Source organism: Papaver somniferum, chromosome 6 (assembly GCF_003573695.1).
Source record: "Papaver somniferum cultivar HN1 chromosome 6, ASM357369v1, whole genome shotgun sequence".
NCBI lineage: Eukaryota > Viridiplantae > Streptophyta > Magnoliopsida > Ranunculales > Papaveraceae > Papaver > Papaver somniferum.
In genome coordinates this window covers 127869572-127882825 of record NC_039363.1, presented here as the reverse complement: position 1 = coordinate 127882825, position 13254 = coordinate 127869572, and positions in this window count along the sequence as shown.

Sequence of the window (13254 nt, the reverse complement as noted above, 5' to 3'; positions counted from 1 at the left end):
CTTATGACATGATCGAGTTCCGGAGTTCACAGAACTTTTCAGGTACATGTACTGGTATGGATACCTTAAGAAATTAACCAGTTCCGGAGTTCACAAAACTTTTCTGGTACGTGTACCGGTATGGATACCAAACCGGTTCAGGGACCAACAGTTCTTTTCTAGTGCGCGTACTGGTTTGCGTACCGATCCAGGTTCACAAGTTCACATACTTTTTAAGGCGTGCATACGGGTATGCGTACCAAAAATGTGTTGTCGACATATAGCTACTTTGATACGTGTATGAGTACACGTATTACGACTTCAGACCTTAACAGTCTTCCCATTTTGTAAGACTGTTAAGTACACTGTCTTGTATCTGAATTTACAGTAGTTATATATTTCTCTATAAATCGATTCGAAACATTCCCGAATAACATCAGTGACACATATAACTATTCCAGGCTATTTTCGAATGATAATTCTTGAATCATGATTTTGATTGCGAACAATAAATTTTTCTTAACCGAAATTCATCAAGTATGAAACATTCATTAAGATTAATCATATTTCGAGGACTAATTACAAGATAAACTTGACTCGAAATTCTTGATATGATTACGATAGTCTAATTAGTTATGCAACTAACTTGATAAATAGGTGGTTCAGTCTTCACTTACCTTTTGTTGAAGAAATTCTCCAAAAGCTTCGGTTGATCTTTGCCTTCAAACAATAGAACGCAATGATGAATGTCATAATGTCCGTTTCTCAACTACATCCTCTATCCTAATCGAGACTTAATTAAATATAGACTAGGAATCAAGATATAGTTTTGACAACTAAATTTGACAACAAGCTTGAGATAGCAACACTTGTGAGTTCAACCGAGCAATGCTCTAACACAAATCGTTAGCATGACCTTTGTTATAGCAATGATCGGTTGAACCCACAAGTTTTGCTATCTCAAGATTGTTGTCAATGTTAGATGATCAAAACGATATCTTCATGTCTACTAAGTCAAGTCTCAGACTAGGTTAGAATTTGGTAGTTGAATATTAGACATCACCATCGAAGATTGAAAATCGGAGAATACATTTGAAGAACTTATGTACTAGGAATTTGAAGACTGAACCATTCTACTTTACTCACTATATTATCATTTTATCTGTTGAGACTATGTCGTATGAATTCTAGTAGATTAGCAAAGAAGAAATTTCGAGTCAAGCTTGTCTTGTTAAAAATCTCGAAATATGATTCTAGCATATATGTTTAAAGGTCCTTAACAATATTAGTTCAAAATAATTTTTGAAAAGACGAGGGTACCGAAATATACCTCAATCTAAAACTTTTCCACTTATAAGTCCTTTCTCTGAAAGTGATTGTCTATAGACCGAGTCGAGACAATACAACTAATCGGTTCACACTTCGTGTGATCGTCTATGGATACGAGATCAAGACAATACGACAACAAGATAACTTGTGTGATTGACTATGGATACAAGATCGAGACAATACAACAACGAAGTATGTTTACTTGATAATATGTTCGGACTTAACCAAACACAATAGGATTGCTATCAAGTAAATAGGAATTAACGTTTGTGTAATTTACTTTAAATTATAATAACAACAATTATAATTGCGGAAAATAAAAGTAAATGACACAACAAGATTTTGTTAACGAGGAAACCGCACATGCAGGTAAAACCCCAGGACCTTGTCCAGAATAGAATACTCTCAGGATTAAGCCGCTATACAAAATCAAACCAACTTCGTATAGTTGATACCAAGCAACTAAACCTATAGTTCACCTAGTTCCGTCTGTATTCCCACGCCTCCAACTTGTAATAAGTCGCGTACTTGGAACAATTCCTTTGGTTCGTATTCCAAACAGTAAAGTAACAACAAATCTGTTCGGTAACAACTCTTTTCAATCAAGTGATATGAGTTCGACAAAAGGCTCTTCTGTCTATCCCAATAAACTCATTTGTCAGGTCCCTAGATCTATCCAATGAAAACTACCAAAGTAATTGTCAAGATTTTATAATCGATACTTTTAATCACAACGAATTGTATTGATGCCGATCTACTCAACTAATCAATCAAATCTATCACAAAGATAAACCGATTATAGTTGGATCCTCTTTAACCGAAGCAAGTATTGTGTACACCAAAGATTATGAACCCAAATCAGAAATCTTCTTCGTTTTAAAATCTTCTTAGATCTTCAATAAACACCTGCACACAATCAACCTGAATCTCTTGTGATCAATCACACACATAACGGAGTCTGTTAACAATGGATTATCACAAGGTGTCTTTAGATCTACAAACAGTCTAAAGATCCCCGTCGAAACTTCGATCTAGTTTGAGTGAATCTTATATCAGAAGAGAAGATTCTCAAGCATAAACAAACTAGGTGCAATCAAAGTTCAACAACCGTTAGTCAATCAAATCAATCGAAAACAAAAGATAAACCGCAATTATCTAGTTTCCCACCAACGGTACTAACAGAGCTTCTTAATCCCAAAGAAGTCTTTAAACCGAGCGGTCGTAAGAGATTTCGCCTAATTAGGTTACTTTCCTCTCCGAATAGGCGGCTCTACTAGTAACAACACAACTAGGTAGTTTTGTTGGCTCTGAGGATTAGTTTGCTCGAAATGCAAACTTTGATATTTATAGACCAAGCAAGTTTAGACACCAAGGAATTTCCAAAACCGAAAATATTCTCAAGATATGCAATAAATTCCAAATTTGGTTTCCATAATTTGATGCGCGTCGTAATCACAACAAATTAATTAAGATATTTCCCATTAATTAACTGGTAATATAGCGGTAGTAAGAGATCGCTCCCACAGAGAGCTGTGTAATTGATAGGTTATTTAGTTCAGCAAAATAATAAAAGATAAAAGGGGGTTGATTGTAAGATGGATAAAAAGACAAAAAAAAAAGAGATGATCAAGGAATCCTTCGTCGTTACCAAGCGATAACTGGATTAGAATACTTATCTATCTTCCGTTAGAACCATTCATCACCAACCGTAGAATAACAGCTAGATCAGTGTCATTCCCAAAACTCCTTCTATCACTGGATACGGAAGTTCTCGACTACCAGATTCTATTCAACGAACCACCAAGTAGTAGATCACTCAAGGTGTAATCCAATTGAACGCTTTAAGCTTTGTGAATTTAGGTTGATCCCAATAGTTGAACTCTTAGATCAAGGTCTAGCTGCTGATGTTATCTTCACTCGCAATAGCGCCACAGAATCCCTCTGCAAGGTCTCGTGATGTCTACTTGTGTAGAGAGTCAATCGACGATTACTTATCTCGTAACTTCTACTAGCTTTAGAACAATCAATAGACTAATCTAGTATGCATCCCAAATCAATCTAAGAATCACTCATAAACATTATATATGGTAAAGACAATCGATGATGATTAAAACTACGAACAAACTTGTATAATAATAAAGCTTCACGCTAGAACATTGAAATCATCCTCAATCAACAAACATTTATCTACTCATAATTACAAGAAGAGTGGGTTCCCCCTAAAGGGGTAAACCCTAGGTTTGATATGAAAGATGATAAAAAAGATAATAAAAGATAAAAGATATTAAAGATAGATTCTTAAGGCTCTGGATGTCTTCTTATATAGAACTCTCAAAGTTAGGCTTTAGAATCCTTCCTCTACCGTGTTTCCTTGAGTTAGAAGTCAATTTCGCGTCCAAATATGTCCCAGGAAGTTGTCAGGTTCGTCTCATAACATGCCGACCTTTCCCGGACGAACCTGACAAGTGAAAATTACTCTAGGCGAGTGTTAGGTTCGGCTCACTTGATTAAATTACTTTTGAGCCGAACACTCTTCGAAAATCTTGATTTTTAAGCTCCAGGTTCGGCTGACTCGAGCTGATGAAGTTATCAGTCGAACCTCTCTCTATATCTTCAAATTTCAATCTTGTTTTGCCTATAACTTCTTCGTCCGAACTCAGAATGACCTCATTATTTTTGCGTTATTTTCGTATTCTCGTTGTCTTCAAGATGGTGTTAAGAACTCCTAGATTCGAATGAGTTAAATTTGGACTTTGGCCTTCCTTCATTGATAGACTCCACTTCCTTACTCATTTAAGCATTTCGTAGCTCCTTTTTAGATGATTCACCTGGTATGACACATAAACTAGAAAATAATCATAATAACAAGTAATATGCAAGAATTATAGCTAAAACAAGTATGGAATTGACACTCTAAACATGTAAATTAAGCACCTATCAAATTCTCACACACTTAGCTTTTGTTAGTCCTCGATCAAACTACCGAAAATACAACAACTCCATGTCGTCGAGGGTACAGATGCACTTAGCATGTGCAACAAGCCTTTAAATCCCTAGGTGTCCCTAGTGGATGAGTTATAGTCTCGTGAGGGCTTACAAGAGATATACCCACAAAACCTACTCCAACTTCAAAGCGTTCCAGCTTCCCAAGCATCCAAAGAGCTATGAGGACATAGAGTTTCTGCATGCTAGTAATAAGAAGTTAGAAATACCAAGGAAAATATTCTCATTATTAGGTGTTGAGTGAGAAATAACCACACCATAATGAGAGAATGTGTGTTTGAGAGCGATCAATAAGTATTTCGCCTCGACTTCTGCCTCACTTAAAAGGATTTTATGATAATTGCACTCAATAAGACGGCTTTTTTTATGGGTCTCACATATGTGTAGGTAGGAATGAGATAAATCCTACATACGTGGAATGGTGGGAAGGAAACCTTCTGAATTATTTCTGGAGACTCCACATAATCGTGGAAAATAAAAGACTTTTTTTCTGATGATCTCTAAGAAAGGAAATCAACCATTATTGCGAGGATGAGAGTACTTACCACCTTCACATCCGATTGCAATGATGAAATCACCACTCTCACAGCATCCAATAGAAACGTCTTCCTTAGGCTCGTCTTCTTCATCTTATTGGTCTTGGTCTTCGGTCTTCAACTGTTGATTATAAACTCTTGAACTTCGTAAAACTTTGACAATTTGTAACTCTTTTCCTCAATTTCCTTGTTGCTTGAAACTTCCTTATAGATTTTTCTTCCCCATGGCCTTATTGAATAAATAAAAAAAAACAAAATAACAAATTTTTCTCGTCTTTTTTTTTTTTTTTGAAGACAAGAAAATAATACAAAAATAACAATGAAAATGGCCATGGTGAAGTACTTCACCGCTTTATTCTTCACAACTTGTATCGTCTCGTATCATAAACTTCAATAACTCTCATTTTTTTGATTTTCTTCGCTCTTGTACTTAGTCTTCCACTTTGATATAGAATTCCTCCCCTTATATGTAAGTCTTCAACATGTATATAAAAATATGCTCATTGTATGTTGCTTTACTTGGATATGAAATTTGCTCTTACTCGTACTATTGCTTGTAAACCTTAAACATCTTCAACTTTTCCTTGTAGATTTTGATGTCGCTCCCTTGTTGATGATGATGGTGTTTCTATGGATCTGTTATTGGCGAGAGAGAGAATGGTGCTAACTGAAAATCAAACTACAAGAAGGTGGCTTTCATCTAGAGACGTCACCCTCATGATTGACAAAATTAGTACTCAAGAGATCAAAGAGTAGTGCTTCTATTGGTGGGAGGTTGGGTAGCTCACCATTCTACCCGGAATTAACGCACGGTGACAGACACTCAAAATAAAGCTCTTTAGTCAGCTACAAAGAAAATTTGATCTGGTGCCTCTGTTGATTTGAAAATAGGTAGTCTCCACTAATGATTGATCAACAAATCTAATAATGCATTTCTCCCTGCTCCTCATTTGCATCACCGACATGATTAAATCCATTATTTAACACTCTAACAAGCAAGAAATCTGAATGTAGTTCCCTAAAACTTCCAAGTTCAGTTATGTCAGTCAGAATTCTCTATGTAAACATACCTAGAAGTATGGTAGTGACTCTAAAATCTCTACAAGTTGAAGGTTTTTATGCAAAATTTTTGAAAAATCGACTCAAAAAGGATAAAAACTCTATATGCAAAATATCCAAACACTCCCCCACATTTAAACTCTACATTGTCCTTTATGTAATTGACTCGTCCTAAGTCAAGGTGGGAAATCCTAATATGTTATGCGAAAGAAGAAAACTAAAAACAAAATGATATGGGTTGCCTTCCATTCAGATCTTAGTTTAACATCCTCAGCCTGACCCTCTGATTATCGTCCATACACCAACAATCTGAAAATATGGTAGTCCGCCCAGGAAAAAATCTGCAATTCTAGTAAAAGCTTCATGAAAACATTAGCACAAGATATAAATATTAAAGCTATCACTTTATTGAAGTTTCCCCCACACTTAGTCATTTCTACACTCGAAAGTGGATAGAGAACATAGAATTCGGGAACTTCAAAAGGTTCTTCAACTTGGTGAACCTGCACAATGCTCGAATCAAACACATCAAGTGGTGGACACTTAGAAACAAAATAATCTGTTAAAACTTTGGAAGCACATAACTCCAATCCTAAGTAATGTGAATCAAAAGATCTAAAATATGCAAAGGATTAGATAAACCTTCCACAATCTCGTGTATTACATGATCCTCATCATTCTTAAAGAATTGCAATGAATTATTTACCTCATTTGTATCGCAGTCCTCTATCAAACTATTTAGCCATTCTTCGTCTGCTTCAACCGAAATCTTAGCATCATTATAATCCTTGACAATCTCAATTGGGTCTTCCACGACTTTAATCAATTTGGTTTCATTCTCAATATCAATATTTTCAACACTTTCGTCATCAGAATCCTCTTCAAGAAAAATTTCTTCGGTGCAACTCCTAAAATCTTCGCTTGAGCACGTTACACCATTTATAACAACGGTTATGTCATATTCATCCTCCAACTTTTGAATAGGCGAGTGATCGTTATTATGATCCGGAGTTGAAATAGCATTACCACTATTGCAAGGATTTTCCAAAGGTTGCTCATCTTCATCAGAGTCTTCGTCAACCTCGTAATCTTCCCTATCCCAACGATACTGGAATTCCATTTGTATAGCCCTTTCAATTTCTTGAAGAGTCTCCTCTGATGCTCCATCTTCTTCCTGTTGATTATATCTCTTAATAAGTTTTCTGATATTTACACGTTTTCTATCATTACTCACAATAGAGTACCTAGACCGCAACTCTTCCCTTTGAATGGGTAAAATATGAGCAATATGAGTGGGTTTGGTTATACTATCATAAGTTTTGAGTTCAAAACTCTCGGTCATCTGCACATTACTAGAAAACAATTGATCAGAAACATAACTATCCTTCCATCCTCATGATTGTTCACTTGCATGCCCGTCATAAGGTTGTTGATATGTATGAGAATATCCATAAGGTTCCGTGGGATATTGATCATATCCAAAAGATTGGTTTTGATTATACCCATAAGATGGTTGGTAGGTGTCATAAGAATGAGATTGAAAACCATATTGATTACCATTGTTGTAGGTTGATTGGTCTTGTGATCCGCACATGTTATTTCCGTAAGGAAACATGACGACTCACAAGAAAGATAAAATCAAAATAAAAAGAAAATCTAAAAACAAAAACAAAAACAAGCTAAACAAATAACAAATCAATTAGTGTTTGCTCCCCGGTAACGGCGCCAAAATTTGATAGCCCTTCCAATTTCTTGAAGAGTCTCCTATGATGCTCCATCTTCTTCCTGTTGATTATATCTCTTAATAAGTTTTCTGATATTTACACGTTTTCTATCATTACTCACAATAGAGTACCTAGACCGCAACTCTTCCCTTTGAATGGGTGAAATATGAGCAATATGAGTGGGTTTGGTTACACTATCATAAGTTTTGAGTTCAAAACTCTCGGTCATCTGCACATTACTAGAAAACAATTGATCAGAAACATAACTATCCTTCCATCCTCGTGATTGTTCACTTGCATGCCCGTCATAAGGTTGTTGATATGTATGAGAATATCCATAAGGTTCCGTGGGATATTGATCATATCCAAAAGATTGGTTTTGATTATACCCATAAGATGGTTGGTAGGTGTCATAAGAATGAGATTGAAAACCATATTGATTACCATTGTTGTAGGTTGATTGGTCTTGTGCTCCGCACATGTTATTTCCGTAAGGAAACATGACGACTCACAAGAAAGATAAAATCAAAATAAAAAGAAAATCTAAAAACAAAAACAAAAACAAGCTAAACAAATAACAAATCAATTAGTGTTTGCTCCCCGGTAACGGCGCCAAAATTTGATGCGCGTCGTAACCACAACAAATTAATTAAGATATTTCCCACTAATTAACTGGTAGTATAGCGGCAGTAAGAGATCGTTCCCATATAGAGCTGTTTAATTGACAGGCTATTTAGCTCAGCAAAATAATAAAAGACAAAAGAGGGGTTGATTGTAAGATGGATAAAAAGACAAAAAAAAAAGAAAAGAGATGATCAAGGAATCCTTCGCCGTTACCAAGCGATAACTGGATTAGAATACTTATCTATCTTACGTTAGAACCATTCATCACCAACCATAGAATAACAGCTAGATCAGTGTCATTCCCAAAACTCCTTCTATCACTGGATACGGAAGTTCCCGACTACCGGATTCTGTTCAACGAATCACCAAGTAGTATATCACTCAAGGTGTAATACAATCGAACGCTTTAAGCTTTGTGAATTTAGGTTGATCCCAGTAGTTGAACTCTTAGATCAAGGTCCACTTACTGATGTCACCTTCACTCGCAATAGATACACATAATCCCTCTGCAAGGTCTCGCGATGTCTACTTGTGTAGAGATTCAATTGTAGATTACTTATCTCATAACTTCTACTAGCTTTAGAAAAATCAATAGACTAATCTAGTATGCATCCAAATCAATCTAAAATCACTCATAAACATTAGATATGGTAAATACAATCGATGATGATTAAAACTACGAACAAACTTGTATAATAATAAAGCTTCACGCTACAACATTGAATTCATCCTCAATCAACAAAAGTTTAGATACTCATAGTTACAAGAAGAATGGGTTCCCCCTAAAGGGGTAAACCCTAGGTCTGATATGAAAGATGATAAAAATATAATAAAAGATAAAAGATATTAAAAGATAGATTCTTAAGGATCTAGATGTCTTCTTATATAGAACTCTCAAAGTTAGGCTTTAGAATCCTTCCGGGAACGTGTTTCCTTGAGTTAGAAGTCAATTTCGCGTCCAAATATATCCCAGGAAGTTGTCAGGTTCGGCTCATAACATACCGACCTTTCGCGGACGAACCTGAAAAGTGAAAATTACTTCACGCGAGTGTTAGGTTCAGCTCACTTGATTAAATTACTTTTGAGCCAAAAACTCTCCTGGATACCCTTCGAAAATATTGATTTTTAAGCTCCAGGTTTGGCTGACTCGAGCTGATGAGGTTATCAGCCGAACCTCTCTCTGTATCTTCAAATTTCAATCTTGTATTGCCTATAACTTCTTCGTCCGAACTCGGAATGACCTCATTCTTTTTGTGTTATTTTCGTATTCTCGTTCTCTTAAAGATGGTATTAAGAACTCCTAGATTTGAATGAGTTGAATTTGGACTTTGGCCTTCCTTCATTGATAGCCTCCACTTCCTTGCTCATTTAAGCACTTCGTAGCTCCTTTTTAGATGATTCACCTGATATGACACATAAACTAGAAAATAATCATAACAAGTATTATACAAGAATTATACCTAAAACAAGTATGGAATTGACACTCTAAACATGTAAATTAAGCACCTATCATAATTCCTGGAAATGCTTTGTCCAAATATTGACCGAAGTCTCTAAGAAAATCTCCAATTAGTAAATGCACGGTACTAATTTTTATTTTTCAAATATAAAATTAAAAACCTTAATTAAAAGATTCTCAATTTATTTTCGATCCGGGATTCTCCTTTAGCTATTAAGGAATATATTTGAACAATAAAAGATAAGCGTTACTGCACATGTTCAAAGTATGTCGGCATCTTTACTTTGTAAGTCATTTTTCATACTTACAATCTTGGAATCGATTTTCCACACTTCCAAACAAGTTTAGAAATGGTTCGTCTGACTTCCAAGAACTATGTGATTGATTATCCTATCAAATCACCAAACACGGGTTTCACGGTTCTACCAAAATAAGTTTCGGTTCTACCTCCATGTGGGTACTAGAATTAGTCACGCTAGTTACCAAAACTTGGTTGACTAGGTACTAGGATCGGTTCCCACATATATATGGTATCTAACTTGTATTTGTTGCACATGTCCATAGGATCGGTTCCCAATATCTAAAAACATGTTGCCATGTTCATAGGATCGGTTCCCAATAACTAGAAACTCGTTGCACCTCTTACAAGGATCGATTACCCTCTTGTGATCGGTTGCACCTCTTACTAGGATCGGTTCCCCTTTGCCTAGAGTTGGTCATACCAATAACACTAAATCGATCATACCATCTCAGATGATTACTTAAGATTGGTTTCACTAATAAAAGTCATACCAATGTAGTCAATATCGGCCGTATCGGCCGATATATCGGGGATATTTCGGATATCGTCCTTGGAGCGTTAGGATAAGCATTGTATCGGCATACGATATCTTGGCGATAATATCTTCCAATGTAGTCAATATCGGTCGTATCGGCCGATATATCGGGGGTATTTCAAGATATTCTTGATGGAACTTTGGATGATTTGCAAGATATTCTTGGTGAAGAAAGTAGACCAGTTGGTAGTATAGGTGCATGTAGTTCTCGAAGTAAGTCTACTTACCCAACCGACTCTGAGTATGATGGATATGATACTGATCAATTGATGTTAAAAACTGATTATGGACTACTTAATGGAGCTAATGGAGTTACTGAAGATGATGATATCTATAGTGGCTCGTATGATTTTGAATAAGATTATAATATCCTTGTTTAATTACCATTTTAGGTAGTAAACTTTAAAGTTGTTTAAGTTCCTCTTTTGTTTCTAGTTTGAACTTTGTACTTGTTTAATTACCATTTTAGGCAGTAATCTTTAAAGTTGTTGAAGTTACTCTCTTATTTCTAGTTTTATCTTGTTTATTTATCATTTTAGGTAGTAACCTTTAAAGTTATTGAAGTTACTCTTGTGTTTTTGATAAAATTTATGGTAACTATAAAATTATAGTCTCTAAATTTGGAACCGATATTATACCGATATTTGAACGATAATATCCCCGATATAAAGTCGTGCCAGTGCATCGGTCCTGGACGAGATAAAACGATATCAAATATTAACTACATTGAGTCATACCAATACAAAAGCCATGCCTTGTGAATAGTTTTACCAAGAACATAAGCAAGTCATGAGCGGTTATACTAACCACACATATTGGTAGTTCAAAAAATATGCAATGAATATACCAATAAGCCTAGAGGCTTTCCTTTCGACTCACAAAACAAGTTCATGATTTTACTTCCTTTAAACGAATGTAAAACATTGTTTCCTAGGATGAAATCTTCACCTCATACCCATACATAATCACAATAGCGATGTCTTATATACGAAGTTCAAAAGATAAGCGTTATACTTCGTATTGTATTCCTTAATACTATGTCTAACTAGAGTATAATCATTCATAGCTTGGCAGTTATGTTTTCAATATGCATGACTTGAAAGATACGTTAGGGAATGAAACAGTTCAAATCAAATATTACTAACCTCAAGTGGAAGGATGATGTCGTCGTTGTAGCTCCGTACTTATTCATATTCTTCAAGTCTTCATGTAATACTTGTATTGTCTCATATCCTAATACATTCAAGCTAACTTATATGAAGTTGACTCTAGTACATAATCAAGCGACTTTTTAAATGAGTTTTGGTTCACTAAAATATGACAACCAAACTTGACATAGCAACGCTTGGTGGGTTCAACCGAGCTATGCTCTAACAAATTAATTGTTTGAGAATTAATTTGTGGATCAATTGAAAATATCCCATACAATTGATTTTATCGTTTGGGAATGTTTCAACCATCATAAGAGAGAAATTCATGAACTTATGATATTTATTCTTAGGGTAGGTTGGAAAACCAATTTTCAAACTATAGATATTTGATTTTAGAAATACAGGGAAGGTTGGCGAACCAGTTCGCAAACCGCAAGTTCAGTTGGGAACAGTTCACGAACAACTGTGATCTGAATTTTTGGTGCTGGTATAAATGGCTTAAGGTTGGCGAATTCAGTTCACGAACCGTGACCATCTGAGTTCACAAATCAAGTACGGTTGGCAAACACAGTTTTAAAAAGTGTACATCTGAGTTCTCGAGCCGAGTAGGGTTGGCGAACTCGGTTCACGAATCGTAGTGCGCTGACTCGTGAACTAGCCTTACGTTTCACGAACTATTTCACCAACTGTCCCAGTAAAATATAGAAGATGCTAAAAGACTTATTTTTATTAAATATATTTAGAAATAATACTTCATTGATCACTTACACACTTATGTGTGTGCATCATGATCAAACTCTTAGGTGTTTTAATGAATACCGATTTGCTTATTGTTTACATGGCATATTTGCCAAACCGAACAAGTCATTACACAAGGTTCCAGAACCGGACCACTATGTATATTCTTCTATTGTATTTTTAAGACCTAAAATTGTTTTCTTGATTCTCAAGTTACCTTAGCTTGAATTCTATGCAACCCTAGTATTTCAAACTGGGAAAATTAATCCCTGACACTTTGTGTCTAAGTTGATCTAGAGTCGTCCTTTATGAACCTAGGTCCCACTGAGAAACATAATTAGGTTTACGACTAAAAGACTTCGCTTTGGGGATTTATGAATCCAGATCCGACTATCTTTACCTTGATAATTCATGTATCCTGATCTTGCTTTTCTGTTATTGAGGTTTTTGTAATCTCTTTCAGGCAAGATAGGTAGAAATCGCAAAGTTCTCTTCGTCTCAGATTTTGCGATTCCTCAAGATAGATATCTGAAAATTGATCTTAAGTGATCTATTGAAGATTGTTCTTGAGAGGTGGTAAAAGATCCATGCTTCTCATCTAAGCGAGTGAAAGTGTTCCGGATTGTGTGGTTTGCTAGATTTATCTGTTGCAAACATATTTCTAAGCCTTGATCTTTGATATAAAAATAATTCAAATAGGTTTATATATTAGAGGCATATTGGTATCAAAAGTCTTCACTGCGGCTGAAGAAACTCTTAGGCTGTAAAGGACGTCAATTAAGGGAATCAAGTGCGTAAAACCTTACGAGATTCAAG